General features: G+C 46.3%; 1 long non-coding RNA gene across 1 annotated transcript; it reads right to left on the reverse strand.

Annotated features, from left to right (window-relative positions):
- Nucleotides 1-418: 418 nt before the first annotated feature.
- On the reverse strand, nt 419-2,912 carry LOC142301378 (uncharacterized). Its single transcript, XR_012752787.1, has 3 exons — nt 2,870-2,912; nt 1,103-1,141; nt 419-489 (listed from the first exon to the last, which is right to left on the reverse strand). It is a non-coding gene; the product is annotated as an uncharacterized LOC142301378 (long non-coding RNA).
- Nucleotides 2,913-15,134: the final 12,222 nt, after the last annotated feature.

Consider the following 15,134-nt stretch of genomic DNA (forward strand, 5'->3'; position numbering starts at 1 on the left):
TAACATCACCACATGCACCTATGACGCACTGGTATTCTAAAGCCGAGTTGTGGCCAAAAGACCTTTTCTATAGTGACAAGGCTGAAGATGCGGCATGCAACAATGGGTAGTGAGGTACGGTGTTGCCAGAGAAGTATTCAGGTTTTTTTGTCCTTTTTGTTACTGTATGCCAGCTTTTTACAGTTCAGCGAAATTGAATTCAGATGGCCATCAATTTGCTGAGTAACAAAGCAGTTTTCTTTTTTTCCCTATCTCTATTAATAATAATAATAGGCAAAAAAAAATGCCAGCTCTGACTGTACCAAGCTGCATTTCCATTTATCATAAACGCAATCATTACACTGACATAACTTAAAAAGGGTCCAATGCTTTCATATTATTGAGCAATGTTTCACATAGTACAATGTAAATATGTTTTTTTACCAGCAACTCTTTAATCATGATGATTTGTTTTGTAAGAGCCCCATTTTCATCCATAGCTACTTTCTCCTGGGGACAGAAGATAACAGTCACTGTATTGGGCTTCATACACATGGATTTAATAATTATTGAATTATATATATCAAATTATATTCTCCAAATGACATGTAGAAGTACATAAACAGGTTGTCCCACGATCAAAGTACATTTTAATTAATAGATCTTGGATGTGATAAAAAAAAATGTGCCTGTGCTGAGATAATATTATAAATGTTACCCTACTGTGTAATGGCCGTGTCTGACCATGCAGAGCTGCTACAGTTCATGGACAGTACATATCACAGCTCCTGTCCAGGGGTGAAAGCATAAGTGTCTATGATAAATGAATATACAAATGAAACCGCAGGGGCTTGCAGCTGCTACTTATTCAGGTATTTCCACATTTCCACATTTCCCTGCCTGTTTTATCACAGGAGCAAGTGCTTCTGCCTCATCTCCAGTCCTCTGACTCACCAAAATGAAGCCAAAGACATAGAAGCTCCAGCGGCTGCTGAGCTTATATGTCACTGACTTGATTTATGATGAGCTTACACGACTGGTAACGTGGCAGAAATAATGTACTTTTCTTGTGCTACAACCCCTTTAAATATAAAGAAATAAGAATGAAGGAAAACAATCTTACCCGATTTTGATCTCCAAACATGTTGCAATCAGTAACATCCTAGGTCAGAAGGGAAAACATTACTGCATATGATGATCCAGATAATTAATATTGAAAGAAAGGAAACTACGGCTATCAAAAAGTAACAGCAACATTTATAATGTTTTGTTGTAAATTATATGAGATCCACATATCTTATAGTAATGAGGTGATGTGCGGATGACAAGTGTGCATTAATCGCTGCCATTATAGGGAGCAATATGAGGCTGGTACTGTATGAGAACATGTCGCTCAGCCATTTTATTGATTGCATCTGCAGCTGGAACTGTATGGGGCATATGTATCACTCATCTGCATCTGGAACTGTAAGGGGCATATGTGGCAGGTATCTGCAGCTAGAACTGTATGGTGCATATGTGGCAGGTATCTGCAGCTAGAACTGTATGGGGCATATGTGCCATGCATCTGCAGGTGGAACTGTATGGGCATATGTGCCACGCATCTCCATCTGGAACTGTATGGGCATATATGTCAGGCATCTGCATCTGGAACTGTATGGGCATATATGTCAGGCATCTGCATCTGGAACTGTATGGGGCATATGTGCCATGCATCTGCTGGTGGAACTGTATGGGCATATGTTCCACGCATCTCCATCTGGAACTGTATGGGGCATATATGTCAGGCATCTGCATCTGGAACTGTATGGGGCATATGTGCCATGCATCTGCTGGTGGAACTGTATGGTCTTATGTGCCACGCATCTCCATCTGGAACTGTATGGGGCATATATGTCAGGCATCTCCACCTGGAACTGTATGTACCATATGTGCCACTTATCTGCAGCTAGAACTGTATGGGGCATATGTATCACTCATCTGCATCTGGAACTGTATGGGGCATATGTGTCACTCATCTGCAGCTAGAACTGTATGGGGCATATATGTCAGGCATCTGCACCTGGAACTGTATGTACCATATGTGCCACTCATCTGCAGCTAGAACTGTATGGGGCATATATGTCAGGCATCTGCATCTGGAACTGTATGTACCATATGTGCCACTCATCTGCAGCTAGAACTGTATGGGCATATATGTCAGGCATCTGCATCTGGAACTGTATGGGGCATATGTGCCATGCATCTGCTGGTGGAACTGTATGGGCATATGTGCCACGCATCTCCATCTGGAACTGTATGGGGCATATATGTCAGGCATCTGCATCTGGAACTGTATGGGGCATATGTGCCACGCATCTCCATCTGGAACTGTATGGGGCATATATGTCAGGCATCTCCACCTGGAACTGTATGTACCATATGTGCCACTCATCTGCAGCTAGAACTGTATGGGGCATATATGTCAGGCATCTGCACCTGGAACTGTATGTACCATATGTGCCACTCATCTGCAGCTAGAACTGTATGGGCATATATGTCAGGCATCTTGCACCTGGAACTGTATGTACCATATGTGCCACTCATCTGCAGCTAGAACTGTATGGGGCATGTATTTCAGGCATCTGCATCTGGAACTGTATGGAGTATACGTGTCATGTAACTGCAGCCGGAACTGTATGGGGCATATGTGGCAGGCATCTTCAGCTAGCAAACTATTATCATTTTGAAGAAGCCTTTGAATATATTTTACAGTATTTGATACAGAAGTGCCATTTTCTAAAATATGGGGTTCTCGATTACAAGAGCACTGAGAACACCAAGCTTTATGCAGGATATGGGCTTAATCATTGAAATAAAGTGAATATTAACAATATTCTATGTTGCTTACCTCAAATTCCTTTATTGCGTTGATGAGTTCTGTTTTGTCCAGCAAACCCTAATAAGCAAATATATCACATTAGGTATAATAAGTCACTCTAATGAGTAAATAGCCATATCAGAATAATTTTTACCTTATATTTCATACATGAGCAGAAAAATTCTACCACACCCTCTGCAGCCTTTACATCGTTACTCTATAAAAAAGGAAATTATTCATTATCTTTTTGATTACATACCATATAAAGAGTCATTCTATAATAAAAGTCTGGGAAAATGGCTATGGATGGCTGGGTTTGCTTTAGACGCCCCCCACCTATTATATATGTGCTGTAGGTAGACACACATTTACATAAATGCTGTAAACCACATCACGTTACTACATTACAAATTTTATTTTAGTTACTCTGGTTTAAAAAAATAATAATAATCGCTTGTAGATTTTTTCGTTTTTTCTACGTCTTTGCTGACTTTACTTCGTCATATACTTACCATAGCAGTCTCCAAGCAACGTTGACCTGCAGCAGAGCCATGTTCATCTAGGCCTTCTTTAATAACATATGACATTGCAGGAGCTAAAATAAATAAACTACCACTAGTTAGCTCTCTGTGATCATATCGGTTAACATTCTTCTTTCAACGTTAGTGTTAGGAATCTTATTGAAAAGGGATTAATAAAACATTAAATGGATTGTCTCCTCTGTTTTTTTAAGTTTCAGTTAGTATTATTTTTATATGACTATCCATATTATGGTCTTTATGTCGGCCATTAGAGCTGGGACAATTTTCTGACATCTTCTGCTTTCCCGTGTAGACTGGTACAGAGCCAGCAGAGGATTTCATGTCAGTTCTGTTATAGTTCTAGAAGCTAAGATAAGGTTCAGGTTGCAACTTTCTTTTCACTCCTTGCTCTCTGCTACATATTTTCTAGAGACTATATTAATATCTGACATTTCACTGTCACCTAAGCAGTTTTTTTAATAGTGGCCAGAAGAAAGGAATCTATATGAAATAAAGAAATGAGTGTTAATTACACCTTTAAACTCCCACCTCTCGAAGGATAATATGTCCCAATTATCAATCAGTCACGTGACTCCAGTCCGTGGATTCAGACGTTAGGTGACAGATGGACAGAACGTTATCACTTTCAGAGGAAAATGTTGTATTGTGTGGCAGCCAGTAAGGCCACGTGCACACATTGAGTATTCGGTGAGTTTTTTACCTCAGATTTTTTTAAAGTAAAACCAGGGGTGGGTAATAAATACACAAGTGGTGATGTGTTTCTATTAGACTTTTCCTCTGTTTGTTCCTCTCCTGGTTTTGGCTACAAATACTGAGGTAAAAATCTCACCAAATACTAAATGTGCACGTGGCCCAAGACATTAAACCATTCTTCTTTACAAAGACGGCGTGAGTCTAACACAACAGGAGCTTCTATAAGGCTATGTTCCTACAATAAGCTTTTGGTGAGTTTTTGATGTTAGTGAAGGAAATTAATCAGCTTCCAGGAAAATGTCAATAAAATCTGCTTCTTTATTGGATTCTTTAAAATCGTACAAAATAGTGGATTTCACAAGAAAAAGACAGGACTCACAACCAGCACTGGACACGAGAGGCGTTTCGATCAGGAACTGATCTTAGACTTGGTGAAGATCAGTTCTTGATTGAAACGTCTCTCGTGTCCAGTGCTGGTTGTGACTCCTGTCTTTTTCTTGTGAAATCCACTATTTTGTACGATTTTAAAGAATCCAATAAAGAACCAGATTTTAGTGAAATTTTCCTGTTAGCTGGTTAATTTCCTTCATTAACATCAAAAACTCACCAAAAGCTTATTGTAGGAACATAGCCTTATAGAAGCTCCTGTTCTGTTAGACTCACGCCGTCTTTGTAAAGAAGAATGGTTTAATGTCTTGGGCCACGTGCACATTTAGTATTTGGTGAGATTTTTACTCAGTATTTGTAGCCAAAACCAGGAGAGGAACAAACAGAGGAAAAGTATAATAGAAACATGAGAACCACTTCTGTATTTATTACCCACTCCTGGTTTTACTTTACAAATCCTGAGGTAAAAACTCACCAAATACTCAATGTGTGCATGTGAAATTTTCCTGGAAGCTGGTTCCTTTCCTTCACTTGCTGATATACACGCTGACAACAGCAGTGGGCTCTCGCCCTTCCATGGCGTTAGAGGATTAAGTGCCAAAGTATGTGGTGAGCTGGACTCTCTCTATTTTATTTGAGTTTTTGATGTTGCAGAATTTCTGCACCTTTTTGCACCTTTTATGTAAATTAGGTTAGCTGCATTTTTTACATGCGTTTTTGTGTATTTTTTTACAAGCAATTTTTATCGGGGGGGTTCACTTCTTTTGATATGTCATGTTTTAAATATAGCTCCTTTGTTTTTGATACTGCCTGGTATTTGGCTTTGACATACTTATGTACAGATTACATGCGTTTTTTTTATGTGTTTCCATTGCAGAAAAGAACTAAGAATGCATATACATTTTTTAATTATGGCATTCCTCCCAGAAGAGGGCCCTTGTACAAGTATAGCATATAAGCCCTTTGCTGACAAATAGTTCATCATGATGCACCTGTTTATGTGCCTGTGACAGAAGCTGATCTAGAAAGAAAACCTCCAGTAATGGGGAGAAACCAATTCACAATGAAAAGCTTCTATAATAAAATTTTACATTTACTCTTCCATATTAAAAGAAAGATCCATGCAATCAAACAAGAGTGAAAACCATGTTGTGAAACAGAATAAAAACCGTCGCGTTTCAGCTATGCCTTATTCATGGTTTCTTACCAGCTTTTCAGGTGGTAGTTGGCCCTCCTTTTCATTTGGGTTCCAGTGCGGTTGCACCAATAATATATCTACCTCTGCATATACCCTAGTTTGACATATGCATGTACAACCCCTTTAAATAAGTTTTTTAATGCTCCTATACTCCCCCTTAGTGGCTGCAGAAAGCCATTATATAATTTAACTATCTATACAGGTCATTTGGAATTAAAAAACAAATTAGAATCCCACCTGCGTGTCAGATGCTCTGCTACACTACGCCATTATATCTATACAGAACAGCAATCTGATTTATCTACAGATATCGCAGTGATTTTGACTGTGTCACCATCTCCAAGGCATATTCCTACACAAGAATCTATTGTGTCTGATGAAGACCCAAATATAGGGGTCGAAACGTTAAATTTTTTTTTTTTTTTTTGATTGCCTGTAGTCCTTCTATTCAATTTGGTGTACCAAGTTTTTTCTGCATCTAATGACTGGTTTGAACCCTTCTTCAGCACCCATAATTCCAAGTGTGCCATAAACCTTATTCTACTAAAATAAATAAGCCATGACTGCAAAAAACAGGGTAAAAAATTATGAAATCAGAGCAAAAATGTTGGACCTACCAATATGGTTCACTTATTCTTACAAAATTGAAATTACTAGCATATTAGTAACACAATGAGTGACACTTACCAAAGCAACATAGAGCTGCAGTTACCAGGAGAAGACACATGGTCTTCTTCATTTTTGTCCTTCTTGCAAGTGTATCTTCAGTATGAACACTTATGAATGAACTCTGTGGAAACACTGAAGATTTGGTCAATTTATACAATTTATTGTCTAGGTATACATCCAATACTAATCAAACACAAATCATAATGAGGAGGAAAGTGTGAAAGCATTGGGAAATATGAGAACGATGAAATCGGATAATTATGATACTTATTTGTCATGCTTTGCTAGAATGATCAAAGGATGTTACCTTAGTATCTTTACGCTTATGGAAATCAAATATTATCTTGGCATTTACCGGACAACAGGTAAAACCAAATGTACACAGTGGTAAGAAATAATAAATGTCACTGAACTCCAGAACAAATACACTAAAGATCATTTTGCAAGAATGACTTATGAATGCCACCCTTTAGGTGAGGGTTATTAGGCCGTGTTTGCTTATGTAGATGGGTGCTCTTGAATGGTTCTTGAATTAGGTTCAGGAATATGGAGCAAAAATTTCAGCACCAAGTCTGCACAAAAAAGGTTTTGACTTGGTTTTGGTGCAGTTTTCCCATAGGAGGTGCCAATTTGGTGCTCAAATCTGGTGCAGACATTTCAGCACCAAATTTGCACCTCCTGGCAGAAAGCCACACTGAAACCGCGTGAAAACCATTTTGTACATTTGGTGCTAACATTTTTACACTATATTTCTGCATCTAATCTATACCTCCTGGAAAAAAATTGCACCAAAACTGCAAGGCTTTTTGCCAGGAGGTGTAGATTGAGTGCAGAAATATGGTGTAGAAATTTCAGCAACAAATCTGCATCTCTTGGCAAAAAAAACCCACGATTTTCTGCCAGGAGATGCAGGTCTGTGAACTCAGTGACCTCATGTGAGATCACGCAGTTCAATGAGGTCACCTTAGGTCAAAATGAGATTTAGTGAGGTCATCAATCTTCCTATGGCTCCTCGGACCAGAGACTCTGTGGCTGGCATCCATGTAAAGCAAAATCCCGTGATCTGTCTTTCATAAAAATTCTTGTCTTGTCAGTTTGTTTTTATGCCTTTGAGAAGTAGTCTGAAATGTGTCAGATGGGACGGTTGTCCGGAATATGTACATTAATTTTTTTTTAATATGAATCAATAAAGAGAAGAATTTTTATGAAAGATGGATTTTTCCTTTCTAAATTTCACCTGAGGTCAGGTTACCTACGGTCACAGGTGGAGCACTGTGGGAACCTCCAGCTGTGACCACAAATAGCCTGAATGATGTCACCACTCATTGCTGAGGCTCAGTCTCTGCCTGAAGTCGACAGCGGGCAGTGATTTTCTATGCCCGCGCTGTGCCTTCAGTAATGTGGCAAAGCTGGAATCGTCATGTGATCTCGTGTGGATTACGTTGGATCTGGGTGTTCTGGGATTTCATAAAGGGGTGAAAGAGGGTGGTTTTTTTTATTTTATTTCAAATAAAGTATTTTTCGGTGTTTGTGTTTATTTCTTTTCACTTACAGTTTAGTAATGGGGGGCTCATAGACACCTCCCATTACTAATCTATGGATTAGTGGAAGCTATGAGCTATGATTAACCCCTATTACCCCGAATGCCATCGCACCAGGGCAATCAGGATGAGCTGTGTAAAGCCCGCTTTACACGCTGCAATATATCTTACAATGTGTCGGCGTTGTCACGTCGTAAGTGCCGCACATCCGGCATTGTAAGGTACATTGCAGTGTGTGACAGGTACGTGCGATTGCGATTGAACGTTAAAATGTTCATCGCATGCACATCGTTCTTTTCTCTAGAATTGAACGTCAGATTGTTCAACGTTCCCGGGGTAGCGCACATCGCAGTGTGTCACACCCCGGGAACGATGAACAGATCTTACCTGTGTCCTGCGGCTCCCGGCCCACAATGCGGAAGGAAGGAGGTGGGCGGGATGTATACGTCCTGCTCAGCTCCGCCCCTCCACTTCTATTGGCCGGCTGCCGCGTGACATCGATGTGACGCCGAACGTCCCTCCCACTCCAGGAAGTGGACGTTCGCCGCCCATATCGAGGTCGTATGGAAGGTAAGTACGTGTGACAGGGGTTAATCATTTGTGTGGCACGTTCAACAAATTGAACGTGCTGCACATACGATGGGGGCGTTGCAAATCGCATACGATATCGTATGCGAAATTGCAACGTGTAAAGCAGGCTTTAGGTGCCAGGATTGTTGCATCCAATGGAAGGCGACAAACCTGGGCGGCTGCAGGCTGTTATTTTAAAGCTGGGGGGCCCAATGATCATGGTGTGGTTGGCAGGGGAAGCAGTGCATATGCATGAGGGTAATGAAACCTGGTTGCACCCACCAATCCCAGGTATTTGTGAGTCTGCCCATCACTAATCTCAAATAATTTGTTAAAGGGGTTGTCCACTACTTTGACATTGATGGCCTATCCTTACGATAGGTTATCAATGTCTGATTGGCCAGGGTCCGGCAAGCCACACCCCCGCTGATCAGCTGTTCTTGGTCTTGGCGGTGACAGTAGGCGATTGGAAATGCTCAGTTCCAGAGCTGCTCCGTCTTCGGATAGCGGCCACGGGTGGGTACTGCACATCCACCTCTTATTGATTAGAATAGGAGGCGGATGTGTAGTACATGGCTGCGGCCGCAATCAGAAGATGGAGCAGCTCTGGAGCTGAGCAATTCCGTCCGCCTGCTGCCGCCACCGGGACCGAGAACAGCTGATCGGTTGGGGGGTGGCGTGTCAGACCTTGGACAATCAGACACTGATGACCATCCTAAAGATAGGCCATCCATGTCAAAGTAGTGGACAACCACTTTAGGCCCGTTTCACACGTCAGTGAAAAACAGTGACGTTTTTCACTGGCGTGTAAAACACGCACATGTCCCTGCGTGTACCGAAAATCAAGGCACACGTGGGTTGTCTAAGTGCAATCCGGGCTCCGTTCTCCGTGGCCCGTGATTGCACTTAGAGATTCACTCACCTGCGCCCGCTCCCGCTGTCCATGGTGCTGATCGCTCCCGCGACGCAGCATCCGGCCGGCGGTGACCCCTGCAGGAGCTGCTTCCGGGTCGGCTGTGTCGCGCATAATGAATATGCGCGACAGTAATCAGCCGGCACAGAAGGAGCAGGGAGAACGGGCTGCAGAGGACATCGCTGGACGCCGGGTGAGTTAAAATGTTTTTTATTTTAAAAGTATGTTTTTTTATGGCACGTGTTTCACGGACCACACCACTGCGTGGTCCGTGGAACATCAGTGATGCCAGAAAAAAATGGACATGTCTCCGTGCAGCAATCACGCACACGCAGGTACGCTGCACGGAGACACGTGCAGTGACAAATCACTGACGTGTGAGCAGACCCATTCATTATAATGGGTCTGCGTATGTCAGTGATTCTGGTACGTTTAAAAAAAAGCACAAACGTACCAGAATCACTGACGTGTGAAAGGGGCTTTAAGGTAAACACATTGCTTATAAACAGGAAGGGAAATGCTTTACCTTACAAAAATAATTAGCTGTGATCCCATTCCGTAATGTTTGTATATTCTCTTTTGCATTCTTCTCTGCTGAGATGTGGAATGATCAGACGATGTCCCTGTACGGTCAGACACAACCATTACACAGTACTTAGCAGGGGCTCATATATAAGATTACTCAGCACGTGAACATTTTTTTTAATCACAAGCAGTTGTGGAACTTATTTTATTTGCAGGATCTATTGATTAAACAAACTTTGTGGGGAAAACCCCTTTATCAAAAATAGCAACAAAAAGAGGAGATAAAAACTCCCCCAAAAATGTAATATACCTAATCTAATAGTAAGGGCGTGGTAATAGGTTGCTGGCTGGACACCATGCACATACAAGTGTGAACAGCGCCCTATGCACGCCACTAGTGTGCAATTTACCTTGCACCTGTGAAGCGTCCATCATATTGAGGGGTTTGTCTGCATTCTGTTGGTGCATTAGATGTGTTGGCCTGGGCTGACTGGACTAGTTGCCCTCTTTTCTGCTATGGGAAAACCCCTTTAAGCTAATAAAACACCTACTAGAAGCAACATCTCTGTGTCTACCTCCCTTCTCCCGATCCATAGATGTTTATAGGTAGCAGCTCAGGGCCGGATTGTGACTAAAATTCAGCCCTGGCATTTGGGGGTACACAGGGCCCCTTTTCGCGTGGTGAATGTGTAATATCTTTCTGCACTTGTATATGTGAGTACTGTATGGCACTATGTGACACTGTATGGCGCTATGTGACACTGTATCACTATGTGACACTGTATGGCGCTATGTGACACTGTATCACTCTGTCACACTGTATGGCACTGTGACACTGTATGGCACTGTGAGTACTTTATGGCATTATGTGAGTACTGTATGGTACTATGTGAGTACTGTATGGCATTATGTGAGTACTGAATGGCACTGTGAGCACTGTATGGCATTATGTTGTGACGCCCTGGGCAAGCCAGGGGTCACAGGTCACAACACCACCACACCCTACACCCCAGTGAGGAACACCGAAGCTAACCCCAAATCCTTGTTGCCTTCCTCCAGGGGCTGATGTTCACACCAGGGGGTGGGCCAGGCGGTTGGCTCTGCCCACCGAGGAGTACACAGCCCTGGAGGCGGGAAGAACCAGGCAGTTGAGGGCAGTTAAAGCCAGAGTGGAGTCGAGTGCAGTTGAGAACAGAGATGAGTCGAGTAGAGCAGTTTAGCTCAGGCAGAGCTGAAGTTCAGTCAAGCTAGGGAAGTGAAAGTGAGAGGAAGCAGATAAGAAAAAGTAGTGAAAGTAGAAGGAAGTGAAGTGGTAGAGGAGCAGAGGAGTGAAGCTGAAGTCAAGTAAAGTAACAAGCAACAGTAGTAAAGCCTGAAGTTGGTCCGTGGCTGTGTGCCTGGACAGTGTCAGCAAGGTCAGCAGACGGCGGTGATTGTCTGGAGTGGGACTGCTCGGAGGTTGCTGGAAGGACCGCGGATGGGTAGTGGCCCGGCGGTCTGGAGCAGCATACAAAGGACAGTCAGCACCAAGGCAGGGGCCTCTCGGATCCCGGCAAGGCTAGGAGTCGCCATAATTTGCCAAATCCATCAGTGAAGGGGACGTCTGTCTCCCAACAACCAAGTCCCGATTGAAGGCAAAAGTCCAACCATTGAGGAGAGACACCGCCACCGCCAAGGCACCAGTTTCTCAGGGCCAGCGCCTGCGGGCAAAGTAGGGCTCCTCCGGCCCATATCCAAGCCGGGGAGCAGGTTACCGGTGGGAACCCATCGCAACCAATATCAACAGAGGTGCAGGACAGAGGGACCGTCACCGTCACCTACTGGGGAAAGCAAGTGCAGCCGTCCGTGGGAACCGACCAACCAGCCGTTTGTTTACCGAGAACTGTGTCACCGTCTCAGGCTGAGTGAGTACCACAGTGCCGCAAGGCACAGCGCTGCCCCCGCGTCCCTGCGCCCACCAAGCCCTGCATCACCCACCTCATCACTGGGCCCCGGGATCACCAACCCCTACCCACGGAGGGGCAACATAACAACTGGCTGCTCCATACCATCCTGCCCGGGATCCCCATACAGAGCAGCGGTGGTGTTAATAAATCACCACAACCGTGGGTGGCGTCACGGACAATAAACCCATCCCAAAACCAATCCCCTTTTCACTCACGGGCGAGGAGCGCCGCTCGAGTCCCCGGGATCCGGCCCATCGCTCGAGCCACCGAGCAGCGGCAGCAGCAGCCGCGGTGCCAGCCGGACCCGAGCAGCAGTAGGGAGAGCGCGGCGTCCCCTCCTCCGCCCGCGACAACTTGGCGTCACGAACAGGATCTTACCGCTCTGCCGTTGGGTAGAGGTGCGCCTTGTGACCGCCGGAGGTGTCCGGCCGGAAAAATTCAGAAGTCGCCATCTTTGGCGCGAAAAGTTCCCGCTCGAGCGTCTTCTCGAGTAGCAGAGGCGCGAAGGCCAAAGCCCCGCCCCGATAGAGGAGGGGCCGGAAAGAAGCTAAGGGGGACGGACACAAGATGTCTGCGCCCGACGGAGCCGCTGGAGGAGCGGTGGTCGCAGCCGCAGTGGCACCCGCGGATGGGAATGGGCCTGCCCAGGTCCCGGCCGCGTTGGCGGGAGGTGCCGCGGCCCCCGCGCTCGCTCAGGTGATGCCGTTCTCCTTGCCCTATGCGCCCGGAGCTGCCTGGCTACCGCAGTATGACGGGAAACCGGATGCCTTACAGGTCTTCCGGAAAAAGCTTAACCCGTTGCTAGAGCTGTACCCCCTGACCGATAAGCAACATGCAGCAATAGTGCTAGGCCAGCTAACCGGTGCGGCGGAGCAGGAGGCGGAGACCTGGGCCGAGGGGGACCGGCTCTCTGTAGCCACCATCTTTGAGAAGCTACAGACTGCCTTTGAGACCCGGACTGAAGCTGAGCTGAGGATGCAGTTTTACCAGTGCCGGCAACGGACTGTGGATAGCATTCGGGACTATGCTTTACGTCTGCAAACCGCCCTCCGCACATTAAAGCGGGTGAATCCTATCAATGAGGCGGATAGCAACAAGATGTTAGTAGAGCAATTTGTGCAGGGGATGAGATCCCCTGAGGATCGCAAACAACTCCGGCTGTGGGCCCTAGAACACCCTGATGTGGACTTTGCTGTGTTAAAGGAAAGGGCCATTAAAGCCCTACAACCCCCAGCCCCAGAAGCCCTGGAGCCAGCCCCGTGGCCCATTGAGACAGCCCCCGTGGTAGTGGCCCCTGCCCTACCAACCTCTCCAACACCTGCAGCCCCAAGCAGCACGATGGAGGAACTGGCAGCCCAGGTCTGTCGCATGGACGGAGACCTCGCCAAGATTCTTGCTGCACTCCAACCTTTGACCAGATCTCAGCCTCCAGCACAGATACAGCTTGCTGACAGCCCTGAGGATGTCCCTTGGATGCAGCGGAGAAGTAATAACAACCCGCGGAGCAGGCCTCCCACCTGCTACAAGTGCCGTAAGCCTGGGCATTACATCCGAGAGTGCCCGTTAAACGAGCAACCCCTGGGGCCCCGGGCCAATCCTCAGGAGTAGAACCCCGTGGCCCCTCGGACTGGCGGGACCGGTATATCGGGGCCCGGCCCATCATCCCCGTGGCTGTGGACGGCATACCGGTGATGGCTGTCTTGGACACTGGATCACAGGTAACCACCATACTATACACATTGTACCAGCGGTATTGGGGGATAGATGAACTGGCACCCCCAGATACTAGTATAACGCTAATTGCTGCCAATGGACTCCCATTGACCCAAGTGGGGTATAAACAGGTGGCTATGACAGTAGGGCAAGCTGAACTGCAACACCAGGGTATGATTGTGATCATGAATAAACCCAGTGATCATAACCCGAAGATAGTGCTAGGAACCAATGTGATGGAGCACTGTATGGGTGATGTGTTGGCCCTACTGCAACAGCTGGCCGCCACGGCGGCGGGGAGCCGACAGAGAGCTGTGCAGCGTGAGATCCGAGCCTTGATGTACCGCCAGCATGTAAATTCAACAGGAGGAGAGATTGGTGGAGTGAGAGTGATGGATGTTGCTCCGTTGCTTGTGCTCCCTAGGAGTGAGATGATGATTTGGTGTAGGGCAGCAGTAGGGCCTCAGGGACGTGACTACCCTGCCATGATGGAGCCCATACCCTCCGAGCACTGGCCCACTGTAATGGCCGCCCGAGGGGTGGTAGACGTGAAGAAGGGGAGAGTGCCCGTGAGGGTGCTGAACTGTGGGGAGGAAGAAGTTAGGCTTCCCCGGTATGCCACCATTGCCAAACTGCTCACCCTGGACCCCCACACCATCCACGAAGCCAGTCCCTCGGTCTCCCCACCTACTACCGGCACTTCCCCGCCGCAGGGAGAGGTAAATGAGTGGCACCAACAGTTACACGTGGGCACTGATGACACCCCTACACATCACAAAGCGGGGGTATACAGGGTGGTGCGGGAGTATGAACAGGTTTTCAGCAAACACCCACTAGACTTTGGGCAGATTAAAGGGGTCCAACACCACATCCCCACCGGTGAACACCCCCCTATCAAAGAGAGGTACAGGCCTTTTCCCCCTGCACATTACCAGTGTGCCAAAGATATGTTGAGGAATATGAAGGAGGCAGGGGTTATTCGGGACAGCTGTAGTCCCTGGGCCGCTCCGTTGGTACTGGTCAAGAAGAAGGATGGTACCATGCGGATGTGTGTGGACTACCGGAAGATTAATCAGATAACCCATAAAGATGCCTACCCGCTGCCCCGTATTGAAGAGTCTTTGGCCGCACTGAGAACTGCAAATTACTTCTCGACCCTTGATCTTACCAGTGGGTACTGGCAAGTGGCCGTGGCCCCGGAAGACCGGGAGAAAACCGCCTTCACCACCCCCATGGGGCTCTGTGAATTCAATAGTATGCCGTTTGGGCTGTGCAATGCCCCTGGAACCTTCGGCGCGGCTGATGGAGTGCTGTCTGGGACATCTAAACTTCGAGACCGTCCTGTTATACCTAGACGATGTGATTGTGTACTCTCAGACGTATGAAGCCCATCTGGAGCACCTAGCCGAGGTGTTCGCGTCCCTTGCCAAATACGGGATGAAGTTGAAGCCCTCCAAGTGCCACCTGCTGAAACCCAGAGTGCAGTACCTGGGGCATGTGGTGAGTGCAGAAGGTGTCGCCCCCGACCCTGAGAAGATCACTGCCATCCAGGACTGGCCAAGTCCAACCACCGTAAGGGAAGTCAGGCAGTTTTTGGG

The sequence above is a fragment of the Anomaloglossus baeobatrachus genome, chromosome 4 (genome assembly GCF_048569485.1).
Source record: "Anomaloglossus baeobatrachus isolate aAnoBae1 chromosome 4, aAnoBae1.hap1, whole genome shotgun sequence".
In the NCBI taxonomy this organism is placed as follows: domain Eukaryota; kingdom Metazoa; phylum Chordata; class Amphibia; order Anura; family Aromobatidae; genus Anomaloglossus; species Anomaloglossus baeobatrachus.